The following is a 13,680-nucleotide window of genomic DNA, read 5'->3' as shown; positions in this document are numbered from 1 at the left end:
GAACCCAGTTTTTCATGCTCGCACAAAGCACATTGAGGTGCATTACCACTATGTCAGGGAGAGGCTCTCAACAGGAGAGATCAGCTTGGCTTATGTGCCAACACAGGACAACCTTGCAGATCTTTTCACAAAGGCATTGTCTCGTGAGAAGCTTGAAGCTTTCCGCAAAGCTTTGGGCTTACTCCCCTTTGTGGACTGATCCTGTCCTCAGGGCATGGCACTTCCCTTTACTCATGTGCCAGCTCTAGTTCACCGCATCACTCCAGGGGGGATTTGTTACCATATACATGTGGTAGTGATGTGTGTGAACACACTAGGACCGTCGGGGCATTTTTTCCCTCTTTAGGAGGTTTTTTCCCCCGTGCATTGTATATACGCCCATCACTCTAGGGCTATCTATCTTTTCCATAGCACACTAAGTAATACACTCTCTATTGTGTGCCTTGAGCTTCCTTCGTCTTCTCCAAGCTGTGTGTGTTTCTCTGCAACCCTAATTCCAACAAAAACAAGCAGTAGAAATTGGTAAGCATAGGTGTTGCCTTTGCAATCCAAACCCCTTGGTTAGCTTCTGTAATGCCAAACCGCTTGGTTTGACTTGGCATGAAAATTGCTCAACCTATGCTGCCAACACTGACCAACACAGTCTACTATGTTCAAAAATGTTTGGAATCAACTGAGAAAGTTAAATTTGTCCACTAGTGCTTGGTGATTGCGGACTTCTTTCCTTGAAAGTACAATTGTGCTGAGCTCAAATCACGACTCTCACCTCCTATGGAGCAATTATGTATTAACGGAGTCATACCTAAACATGCCACTCCTAGAGGCCTAATCGATGCTGCAACAAAGCAACAACTCTTCTTCAAATGGAATATTATTCACAACTAAGTCGTGACAGAATCTTCTCCCTCCATGAACAAAGGAGAAAGATGTCAAATACCCTCAAAGAAAATAGTTATACTAGATTTTCTCAGGTATTTATAGAAGAGACTACCTACGTGGAGGCTTTCTTAATGTATTCATGTCTTCCCATGAATCGTTTGCTTGATGGCTAGGCGATGCCCACTTGCTACCCATAAAAACCGTCAATGGGATTGGTTGCACCTTGTGCATAGATCCAATGATGTAAAGTGCTCACCACTATTAACAGATACAACGATCAGAAGCCCAATTACCAGTCTCAAATCTTTATAGATAGAGTAGTTGATGGTATTGCAGAAGCGTATACAATGATGGGGTGGCTGTACTGCCATCGTATTTGCATGCCATGCATGCATATCAGGAAAATGGATTGGTAAGCCCTTGGCTTCAATAACAGTCTCAACCTTGCCTTGCACGATTACACGGGCATGGATACATCACAGTGCATCGTTGCCAAACTTAAATTGTGAGCTTATATCCACTTAGTTCCAAATATGTGTAGCATTATCCTTTATCTGAAGTGAACGGATAATACCTTAGTACATAATAGAATTTTTGCTTGACATGAAAGTTGGCAAAACATGTTGCTTTGCACATTAGAGAAATCCTTTGCAAACTTAAAAAATGTACTAACTTGGTTTCCTCTCTGAGAGCGATTGTCTTAGCTTGAAGCTGGCTTGTAGCCACATATGCTAAAAAATATAGAGTTTTTGGATGTACCTAACATGCCATCGTGGCTTGGGTCATCCCGATGTCCAATAAAAAATTAATTAGACATTATGCCAAGTTTTTCGAAGTTCGTATTCTAATAGCATATTCCAACCTTTGGAAACTTCTATACAAGATGCCTTGAAGTGAAGCCTTGCTTCGCATAAATTCATCAAAAAGATGAGACAGAACACAACCTGAGTGCTCATAGCTAACAGGTGCTCCTAATGACACACATATGTCAAAGAAAAAAAGACTCGACCTTGTCAAGCTTTCGTAAAGAAAATCGGCCTTGTAGAAGCGTACATCTTATTGAGAATCCTTAGATTGCCTAATCTTGAAATAGATAGCTCAAGAAGCTTAGCTATCAAGTTTCATCTTACTATTGTCAATCTCTACTCGACCCAAGCAGCATTTGCTTGTCAAGTTGGCATTGTAAAAAATCTTGCAGAAGTAAATAATTTTAAAATTGAAACTTAAAGGTAACATACTTATCGATTTTTGTAACCACTTTCCTTGGCACAACAGAAGGCATAGCATCTTGTGACATGATTGAGCCTTGAGTGTATTTAATGGCCTTGCATCCCTAGAGCCTTAGTCCTAAAAAGACTTGCCTTTTCATAGCGTTGAATGGCTTGTCCATTCCTTTACACTATGTTGGAGGACAAGCTTCAAATGTTTGCAAGCATTAAGACAACAATTGTCTACACAAGCCTTGCTCGTGGATAGCCTCCTACAGAGTCGAACTCCATAGGCGAAACATGGTCTATATATTGTGGTTGTACGGAGCCATGCTCCGATCTTATGGCCCTATAGTCGTTGTCAATTACCCTTGAAAAGTCGTCAAATCCAGCTTGTGGAGAATGGGATGATCATGACCATGTCGACTTTATCAAGTGCAAATAATTTTCCTAGGGGCCGTGCCCTAGAAAATTCAAAACTCCAAAGTATAAAGAAAGATGCCTATCAGCGTCTTGAATTGTCAGTACTAATTGTCCCTGTCAAATACTTATATCTTATAAGCCACAATCTTTGCTTGCACTTGCTTTACTACACTAGATAACTTACAAAGTGTTGCCTTTGATTCGTGATTGCTCTGGATCAAGATCCTTGGCATGTGCTTGAATAATGTGTTAAACAAAATGAAAGCTACTGCATACCTTCTAAACTACTCGCATCAACTTGCGTTGCCGTACGGGCTTGGTTCAATTTGAGCACGCCTTGCATGCTATTGAGACCATTACAAAACCAAGAATGTTTCAACACTTTGAAACTTTCCTCAATACACACCTTTTGTCGAATGTCCTTTACTTGTCACAGCTTCGTCAATGAAAACAACTAATCGGCCATGCCGAATATCTTTGACTAGCGTCCATGCTTTACGCGACTGCAAAAGCTCATTGGACATAGACAACTTTTGCTTATCATGCTTGCATTATGGAAATATCTACAAGATTCAATGAGTTCACAATGGAAAACATTAAATTCAACTTGCTTACCCTCTTATCAAGGATGTCTAATTGCCAAGGCAAAAAACATGGCCTTGCCCTTTTGATCGCCTTCGTGCTTTTGTTCGTACTTGCTACCAATTGGTCAGACACCTCCTCGAGAATCCTTCCCAACTTGTAGAGTTCGCTCAAAATTTTTGACTATGCTGAGATTCAACCACCTTAATCCTCTTGAATACTTCCACTTTTCTCAAGAATCTATGAAAATTACAGAGATTTGTCAACTTCAAATTTCTTCGTCCGATTCACCTCAACTCCGGAGTCCGATTGCTTTCCCTTGCTTACTAGAGAGAAGAATCGAAGGGGGGTGTGCACCCCGGGCACCATCCCTTGTGCTTTTTTCCAACTTAAAACCCTAAAGGGCTTTGATTGGGCGTCGGCCAGTGAGAAATGGCATTGCTGGAGATGAGGGCGATGGCGGCAACACTAGTGGAGAAGGAGAGCACCGTAGCTCTCGCAACAGACAGCGAGAGGAAGAGACCAAGAAGCGTGTTTTTTTTCTTGTGCCATTGCGAGCTCATTGAGCTCTTCAACGTGCAATTTCGTTGCCATAGACCTTCCATCCACCTTCTTCTCTCCCTCTGTTTAGCAGGCTTGCATGCGGGCCTTATTGCGGAGAGTACCTTCGTCCTCCACGCAAGCGACCTTGCCCACGCTGCGGCCTGACGACAACACACACACACACACACACACACACACACACACACACACACACACACACACACAGGGAGGGAGGGAGAGAATCCATGCATGCCTTGAGAGAGAGGATCCATGCACGTCGCTTCTCCCCTCCTCCTTGGCTGCCCTGAGCCCATGAGCTCTGATACGAGTGTGAGACTAAGGGGACCTATATAAGGCCTGCCTTGCTAGTAACAGGCCCCCCTTGACCGTTGTCCGTCCTCGCCCTTGGCCTGCTGCCCGGTCTTACCCTAGGCCTGAGAGAGAGAGAGAGAGAGAGAGAGAGAGAGAGAGAGAGAGACCCAAAAATCTAAAATAGACATTTGAGAACATAGGGGACAATCTACATGCTCCAATGTACTTGACGTTTAATTCCAAGAGGCTAACAATTGTGCCTTGGGTAGCTTATGTGTGGGAGGTTTATTAGAGAAATATATACAAGAGGGAGGCTTATTAGTTCTAATAGCTAAGATCAATGAGATTAGTAGATTCTAATATCATCAAGGCATTGATACCACATGTTAATCAAGGTGGATATACAAGTGATCCATTCTTAATGAAACGAGGGAGATTAATAGATATGATGCATTACAATGATTGACACTTAGACGGACATTATCTTAATTGCCTTAGGGGTGTTTCCCATAGGAGATCAATCATGGCTCTCATTTCAATACACTTTCTCCTGGCATCAACTTTTGTGCTTCATCGACCACAAATTTTAGCTTTCCTTTGACTATGTTATTTCTACTTCGTGATACTTTCAAATTTTCTTTTGGAATATTTCAACCTTCGACATCGAGATGGTCAATCTTTTACCCATCAAAGAAGTTTGACAATTCCAACTTTATGGTTTGGAAGATGAACAACATGGCTATTCTTATGGCGATTGACTTATGGGATTTGGCTTATGGATCACAATAATGCTAAAAGTCCTACTATTTTGGTTTCCTTGACTACTACATCTACATCTACCACTCCTATCTCTTCAAAGGGCTTATTGTTTTCCAAATTTCTAGATCTAGTAATTCATCATTGGTTGTTACACAAGCCATGGTTGATACATGGAATGAGACCAACCACAAGGTGTTTTCCTACCTTTTCAGATTCTATGATTTCAATTCTTACATCATTTTGTTTACCACATAAGGTTTGGATTCACCTTTGCAACATGTATGAGGTAGTTAACCCTGTTGAGTGCTTGCTCTTGTGAAGGCATTGCTCAACTTGTAGTACTTGCAATTTCCTTTGCTTCAAGCTCTTATTTCTTGTATGCAACAACTTCAAGATGAGCTTTTTGTCTATGGAAAGGCGATCACTTTGAAGGATATGGGTACTTGACTTTTGGCCAAGTGTCAAGACAAGGGTAGGTCCAAGGGGGCCAAGGCTTTTAGGCGAGGCCGATTAGGCATGCAATGACTAGGGGTCTCCTAAAGACAAGCTAGGAGCCTATAAGAGGAGGTGGTTGGGTGGAGAAGAGCATGAAAAATTCCTTGGTCTTCTCAGCGGGTATTAAAATGGTTGAGTTTTTGGGGACGAGGGTCATGGAGGAGCCACTTTTGCATGTGCATGTGCATGGATGAGGAGACAAACTAAAATTGTGTTGTGAAATCTCTCTTGCAAAGGAGCAATATCATGGCTGACTTGCATGGAATCGGACGTGAGTAGTGTCGAACGTGGTTGTTTTGACAAGAGCAAAAAATTTCCATTCTTAACGTGAGCTAAAACAGATTTTGCAAGCCACAGTAACGGATTTCTCTCTACCTGCATTGTCTTCGCACTATTATCGCTGGTCAACTTCCTTTTCATGTTTTAAGTAGAAGTGGTGCCCTATTTTGGGCCATCCTCCCTATTTGGAGACGCCATAAGCCTATGGAAAATAATGAGAATCTCATAAAGTTTCTAGCTTTCAGGAAGTGGCTCACACTCAACTGTAAGCTATTGGGGAATCACTACCCAGTTCGTGGTTGAGATCCTTTCGACGAACTCGATTGGGTGTTTTCAAAATCAAGGTTTTGGTACCCAAATCTGGTGATTGAGACATCACAATCGAACTCGATCAACTTGAGATTGCATAGTTGATTTACTGAAGGAGGCAATAAGCAATCAATTTCCAACATACACAAAATGTGGCAAGCATGCATTAACAAGATTTCCAATTAAAGGCCACAAGTTTTTTGTTAAGCATGGTTTCCAATCAAAGAAAACCAGGGCTTAGGCCTAGGAAAACTATCAAGCTTCTTGAACGCACGTCAAATCCCCTTGGCAAGGCTTAGGAGAATCCAACAAAGAAAGTGATTAAACATGGCTAGGTAAAATACCGTAGACACAAAGTTATTTTCTTGTTTTTTTTTTTCAATTCTTGCAAGAAGTTGCCAAATATGACTTGGATAAATTGTGACATCAATACAAGGTTACAATTGTTTTCATTTTGGTGATTTGGTGGACAATGGATGGTAGGAAAAGGAGAAGGTTTTCAGATGTCTACCAACAGGGTGCTTTGCAACCATAATTGTTCCGATTCAAGGTTGAGTTCAAGCTATCCAAGCTATTGTGGTATGGGATTATATCTATAGAAGGGAGCTGAGTAATCAAGTATGATTAATTTTATCATCAATTCTAATTTAATCAAGCAAGGTTTGTTGGTCCCATTGTGGACATTAGCAAGCAAGGAGTTCATCATGACATTGATCATATTTATGGGCAAGGTCTATCAACATAACACGAGGAGAAAAATGTTCAAATTTTGGTGGGGATCATTCTATATTTTCCTCATAATTGATGACTAGACATCATGCTAGAGTAGTAGGGAAAAGGTCCTACACTATCTGTATGCCATCTACAGGAGTGTCCGAATTCTTTGATACCTACATTCAGTTTGTGTAAGCACAACAATTCTGCTCTAACTTGTAAGCCGTATGCAATACATATTCTCCTCTACAGTTTATGGGCAACAATGTCAATGATTTATAACATGATTAAGGCGAGTACAACTCACAACACCGAAACCATAGGCTTGTTCTTTAATATATTTTCTCATGGCAAAGATGCCATTGATTGATCAAGCAAATTTCTTTTCCTAGGACACGAGCTCCACAAAGGTCTTTATTTCTTATATAAGTCTAGATTGTTGGTTACTAATATTCAATCCTACAACAATATGCTCACCAAGGTTTTTGCAAGCATTGGTAGCAAATTACTCGCTAGGATTTTGACCAAATTTTGGAGCAAAGTGCTTCTACACGCATGGATTTTGTAAACCATTATGGTCTAGTATAGACCATACTAAGTTTATGAACTAAAGTCATCTCAATATGTTTGAAGACAAAGAGTGGATAAGCATGTTGATATTTGGTGCAAGGGGACACCAAATATGTTTGAATCAAGTAGTCCTTTTGCAAGTTTTTTGAGTATTTTTATGATAATTATACAGCTACAAGTAAGTACGATGTATGCTTCCAATTTTGATTTTTTCTCATCAACAATTATATTGCCAAATTTTACTAGTATATCTATGATATGGTATGGTGATATATAGGGGCAAATTGCACACCAAGATTTGTTCTCATTATAATAGGACACTATGAGTGTAAAGTTTTGGGGACGGTTATGGAGTGAGCTTTTTTTTTTTTCATTTCATCCCACCACCACTACCTCCCATTGTCGCCCCTAAGCACCCATTGCCACCACCACTTTAGCCCACCACTGGTGGTTAGTGGTGTTAGCTTACTACCATGTGCCGCCCATAAGCACCCATTGCCACCACCACCACTTTAGCCCACCACTGGTGCTTAGTGGTGCTAGCATACTACCACCATGTGCCACCCCTAATCCTACAACCACAACCCATTGCCGCCCCTCCCTCTAGTGGAGTAGCCAAGAACCTCATCCTCCTTCTGTGTGTGTGTGTGAGAGAGAGCCCCCCCCCCCCCCCTCTCTCTCTCTCTCTCTCCTCGGCCTCTCCCCTTCTGCTTCTCTCTCTCCATCTTCATCTTTCTCTCCCCAAACCCTCCCCTTCTCTCTCTCTCTCTCTCTCTCTCTCTCTCTCTCTCCATATCTTACCCCCCTTGACATGGATAGATTACCCCCTTTCCAGTATTCGCTAGACGCACCCTGCTGGTCTCTCACATGGACCGAAATCACTCAACTCATCAGACATGACTTGATTCACGTAGACACTAGGAGGACATGGATACAGTTTACGTGTGTGCTTGGCACGATGATGTCTTTCTACAGAGAGCATCTCCTTGAGCTTACAGAGAATGGTTTTGTGACCAGACTTGCCTACATGAACACTCATCCATCCCATGGATTACGATGTTTTATTGGACAGATGTGCACATCACCACATTAGTTAAAGATTGAGGATGTCAGATTTAGAGGAGTGCCAACAAAGGCTAGGGTTGAGAGAGAGAGAGAGAGAGAGAGAGAGAGAGAGAGAGAGAGAGAGAGAGAGAAGGGGGGGGGGGGGGGGGGGGGGGGTTCTCAACCCTAGCCTCTACCGAAGAGAGGAAAGAATGGGGCAGTGGGGACAAAGAGACAGAGAAGGGAGTGGGGGTTGGAGAGGGTGAGCGGAGAGAGAGAGAGAGAAGAGGGAAAGGGGAAGAAATTGTGTGTGTGAGAGAGGGGGGAGGGTGTCTTGTTTTTTTTTGCTAGTGCTTGTGCTTGGGTTTCTTTTTTGTTTTTTTTCTAAAGCATCCCCTTTTCCCCCACTCTTTCCCTCAAAAAAAAAAAAAAAAAAACAGGAAGGCACCCCTCCCCCCCCCCCCCCCCCCCTCCCTCTCTCTCTCTCCCCCCATATCTTCCCTCTCTCTCTTTGTCTCGAGTTCAACTCTCCTCGTCAGATATATCTTTAAGGTCTCTTGGGATAGTTTCCTACGATGTTAAAATACTCTTCTTCTTCTTCTTCTCTCTCTCTCTCTCTCTCTCTCTTTCTCTCTCCGCCACATCTCACTCTCTCTCAACCCTAGCCTCTGTTGCCACTCCTCTAAATCTACCAGCCTCAATCTCTAACTGATGTGATGATGTGCACATCTGTCCAATAACACATCATAATCCATGGGATAGATGAGTGTTTATGTAGGTGGGTATGGTCACAAAAACATCCTCTGTAAGCTCAAGGAGATGCTCTCTGTAGAAAGCCATCTTCGTGCCAAGCACACACATAGGTTGTTTCCATGTCCTCCTAGTGTCTAACTGAATCAAGTCTTGTCTAATGAGCTGAGTGATCTCGGTCTGTGTGAGAGACAAGGAGGGTCCGTCCAACGAATATTGGAAAGGGGGTAATCTATCCATGAGAGAGAGAGAGAGAGAGAGAGAGAGAGAGTGAGAGAGTGAGAGTGATAGGAAAAGAGAGAGATAGAAGGGAGTAGAGGACCTTGAGGAAGGGAGGGCGGTTGGTAGAGGACAAGATGGAGGAAGGGAGGGCAGTTAGAGGAGTAGATGGAGAGAGGAGGTGGAGGAGAGGGAGGATGTTGGAGGAGGAGCAAGGGAATAGGAGGAAGCACATGGGCAACGAGAGGAGGAAGGGGAGTAGGGACGGCGGTCCTCCCAAAAAAAGAAAAGTTCGTTCCAAGCTCGATTCGTTGAGCTCGCTCGAAAACCTAACTCTAAAATTTTGATGTTAGCCATCATGAGTAGGATCACCATTGGCTACTCATTTGTTAGAAGTACTACTAGCAAATTCACGAGTCCATCCCATTTTCCATGTCAACCTCTTAGGCAAGCGGTTAGGACAAGAAGACAATGATGCTAATTGAGATATTACGGTTGGCATAATTGAGCTACCCCCTAGACTTCATGAACCAAACAAGATTCTAAATTATCACAATTTACAAACACAAAATCGTGTTGTCAACATGCTTTAGTTAAGTGGAAAGCTAGACCTCAAGAAAGTTCCACCTGGGAAAATGTTGGTGCTCTTTGTAAAAGGTTTCCCAACAATGCATTAAAAATTGGTATTATCAAAGTATAAAACATTGAGAGTGCAACAATAATTGTGATTTGCATAGAGAAAATGAGTAGAGACGACATTAGCAAAACGAAGGCTAACAAAAACCATGGATGCTCGAGTTTTGTTTGAACACTTGATATTGCTTCTGTGTGGACTCAACAAAAGTCACATCGGCCTGAGTGTATCATGTGTTTTCACGGTGGTATGTTTGATGCCATAGTTTTAATTGCACAATCCATGAAGTAAATCTTGAGGGGTGAGATGAAAGTCATTGATCTGGCTCTATACACAAGAAGTTTTGGACAAATTCTCACAATATTTCCCACATTGTGACTTACCTCAACATCATGAGCTTCTGTGAGGGAGGCGCTGCATACCTAGCTAGGTATGCGGTGCCTCTCGAGTAGAAGCTCATGATGTTATGCATTGTATGGAAACACTGAGAAAGACTCCATTTTCCTACATGAGAAAATTTCTAAATCTTCTTGTGATAGTGTATATGTAGCTCAATGTTGCCGGTTGCATGCTAAGAGCTCCTTAATTGTGCAAATATTCCCTAATTGTGCTACACCGGCAGGAAGCATCACAATCATGTGTATTTAATTCGAATTGCTAGCACATGTTTTTTACGCTTCTCTCAATAGCAGCAATTAGATGTCCTAACAGCCTTTGATGGAGTGGCTTTGACTAAAAAGAATTAAAAAGAGCCTTAGCCTCATCGCTAATTGTCACCGCCATGCCGGAAGGGATCAACAACTTGAGATAATCAATGATTCTTGACCGTTTGTTGCCTTGGGGGCTTGCGAGACTAGGACCCATCATCTCACTATTGGGATGCCAACTCTCTACGAGTATGTTGCCTCAATTTTGTAAGCAGGACAGATTAATCGGAATCTATGAAGATGCTCCCAAAAGTTTAAGGCGAAAAGGTGGCACGTGGAGAGAGAGAGAGAGAGAGAGAGAGAGAGAGATGCCAGGCATTGCAAGCTACGAGCTGGAGAGAGAGAGAGAGAGAGCTGCGCCCGCAGAGACAAGCGACGTTGCGTTGCAGCTGTGCTTTAGCACGAGAGAGAGAGAGAGAGAGAGAGAGAGAGAGAGAGAGAGAGAGAGAGAGAGAGATTTGATGCCGAGGCTCGTGAGCAACATAGGACACACATAGTTGTGCACACAAGAGGAGACAGAGATCGGCTGCATACGGATCAGGACCAGCAGCGCAGAGAGTCAAAGACTCGTATTGTAGCTGCCATTATTACAGCAAAAGGAGAAGAAGAGGAGCATGTGCTGATGCTCGTGCTGTTGTTGTGAGGACGCAAGGGGTGGAAGGGCAGGTGCGCTCCACAGGTTTGTGTGTCTCTCTCTCTCTCTCTCTCTCTCTCTCTCTCTCTCTCTCTCTCTCTTGCGTTGCAGGGCAGGATATTGTGATGGTCGCCCTGCTGTGGTGAGTACGCAAGGTGTGGAAGGGCAAGTGGGCTTTGCTGGAGCGCAGGGCAGTGGAGGTAAAAAGAGAGCTAGGGGGTACGCAGAGAGGGCCACGTGCAGGAGGGCAACACGGACCGTAGCGAGCAGAGCTTGCAGCACCTTGTTTGTAGCGACGTCGCGTGTGTACCGGACACAACGGAAGGATTTGATTTAAGAGTTAACCTCGAGGCGAATCTGGTGAAGAAACTATTTAATGAAACGTACGTAGACCCATTGTGTTGGCACAAATGTTTTTGATTTGATAGATGAGTTTGCTCTTTATAAAGCAGGCTCCATAGATTGGACAGCTTTAGCTGAGATAGAGCTCACACACAATTCATTAACATCATGCAAATCATCTAAAGTTTACAAATAGTTCACACAAAGCGTGTTCAGATGTAGATCATTAAATTATCGAGTGGGAGGTCACGCTTGACTTTGGGGGAATGAAGGAGGCCGCCCGTCGGTATTGCTATGCCGCCTAAAGCACCGCTAGGGTGTTGAGTTGACAAGGAGACAACCTAATGCCAACGAAATTAGGAATTGTGCCGAAAAGGAGTGAAACGTGCAAATTTGAGACTATTAATTAAGGTGTTCAAATGTGGTCACATGGCTCCCTTCCTCGGCTAACCTTTTTGAGTAGATTCTACAAGGTCACTTGGCCATCCTCAGGACTAAGTGGCACGGGCATGGGAGGGTGGGATCTACAGTCGGGGGATTGTGGGCCGTAGATCCCAGTGGCGGCGCCAAAAGTAATCTAGGGTACTCTAGATTACTTTTTGTAATGAAAAGTAATTTAGGGTACCTTAGATTACTTTCGGCTGTCGCCCTTGTGCATACATGTTTTAAGTAAATTAGGGCCCCCACGTTTCACAACATGCGCATGGCGTAATGGTTAGGGTATGCGCCTCTCATGGGTGAAGTCACGGGTTCAAAACCCACATCCGCAAAAGTGGGTACCCTAGATTACTTTCAAAACAATGGTACCCTAGATTATATTTTACAAAAGTAATCTAGGGTACCCGCATTCCAGATCTACGACCCACAATCCTCCGGCCGTAGATCCCACCCTCCCATGGCTGTGCCACTTAGTCCCGAGGCTTGGCCATCAAAGCAACAGGTTAGCTTATGCCCTATCCCCTATATCAATAATCTTATGCCATTAAACTCAATGGGGAAAAGACGAAAAGCCTAAATCGTGGCACATCACGATGTACTACAAGGAAAAATATTCCAATGATCATTTGCCACGACGTCATTGTGCCGTCGTCTATCCCTTATGGGAGTGGGGTTGTATGGGAGAGGCTTAATCAACGTCGGCTTTAGAATTTAGATCCAGTCTGTTAGAGAGAGAGAGAGAGAGAGAGAGAGAGAGAGAGAGAGATTCCGTACCACCCTCCACCTACTTGCTGGCGCTATAAAAAGCCATCGCCTAAGCAACGAGAAGCCCACGTTATCTCGTGCTTAATTTTTTCCACGTGAATCCGAAAATTATTTGTGAGAAAAGTCGCAATATTGCGTTTTGCATTGGCGGTCATCATACTCTTCATTCATCAGCATCGCCGTGCTGCTGCTACTGCATGCTACCTTGGTTTTGAGCCGGCTGTCTGCTGGACCGCCTCTCCCCCAATGCTTCCACGATTCTGTATCCATCAGGCAAGCTGAGCGTTTTGTTTTATGTGTGTGCGTGTGCTTGAGACATGTATCGGTGTGGAGAGAGAGAGAGAGAGAGAGAGAGAGAGAGAGAGCTCATCAGAAGCCAGAGCGTATCGTACAAAGAGCAAGAGAGTTGTGGGAGAGACGACTGTTGGTGATCTCCCACGTGATCTCCTTGCCCATTCTAGATTCCCACCAACTTTTTATTTAATGGCCCTAGTGGGCTGCACGTACGCTTTTTGATGTGTGCATTAGAATGGATTTTGGAAGTTGTAGTGCATGCATATGTGCATGTGTCTCATGATGTAACTTTGCGTTTCTACGTACAAACCTATTGTGGCATGATGATGCACATATGCTAGGATTTAAACAATAAGCTTTGACAGTCATTTTGATGCCCATCATCAGTAGCAATTGGTTTGATTTGGTCAGATGCAAAGGCAATCGATAATCATGCTGACAACCAAGTCCAAATACTAAAAGTTTAAGTGCCTTTGCAACTTCGGTAATTTATAAGTTTGCTTATTGTTGTTTGGTTCATTGGTAGACTACCAAGTCCAAATACTACAATTTTAAGTGTGTTTGCGACTTTGGTAATGCATTAGTTTGCTCATCTCTGTTTGATTTATAGACAGAATACGAGTCATGAGCACCTATTTATAAGTTTTTTGTGAAAGATTGCTTTTTTTTTTTTCAAATGCAATAAGTGACCAGGGTATTCAAGTGAAAGGTTTATAGGTGTGTTTGCGACTTTGTAATGCATTAGTTTGCTCATCTCTGTTTGATTTATAGACAGAATAC

The 13,680-nt window shown here is 43.1% G+C and overlaps 1 protein-coding gene across 2 annotated transcripts in view; it reads left to right on the top strand.

Annotated features, from left to right (window-relative positions):
- The first annotated feature begins 12,605 nt into the window (after positions 1–12,605).
- Positions 12,606–13,680, top strand: part of LOC147439620 (B3 domain-containing protein Os07g0679700-like) — a 138,259-nt gene continuing 137,184 nt past the window's right edge. The window contains exons 1-2 of one of the 2 annotated variants that reach the window (XM_086485435.1): positions 12,606–12,879; positions 13,312–13,384. The gene's annotated coding sequence lies outside the window, so the exon portion shown is untranslated. The remainder of the gene's footprint in view (positions 12,880–13,311; positions 13,385–13,680) is intronic. The other variant, XM_086485437.1, reaches the window with a different exon arrangement.

This window comes from Adiantum capillus-veneris, chromosome 16, assembly GCF_014529385.1.
Source record: "Adiantum capillus-veneris isolate H3 chromosome 16, ASM1452938v2, whole genome shotgun sequence".
NCBI classification, from domain to species: Eukaryota; Viridiplantae; Streptophyta; class Polypodiopsida; order Polypodiales; family Pteridaceae; genus Adiantum; species Adiantum capillus-veneris.
This window is presented reverse-complemented; position numbering and strand designations above follow the sequence as displayed.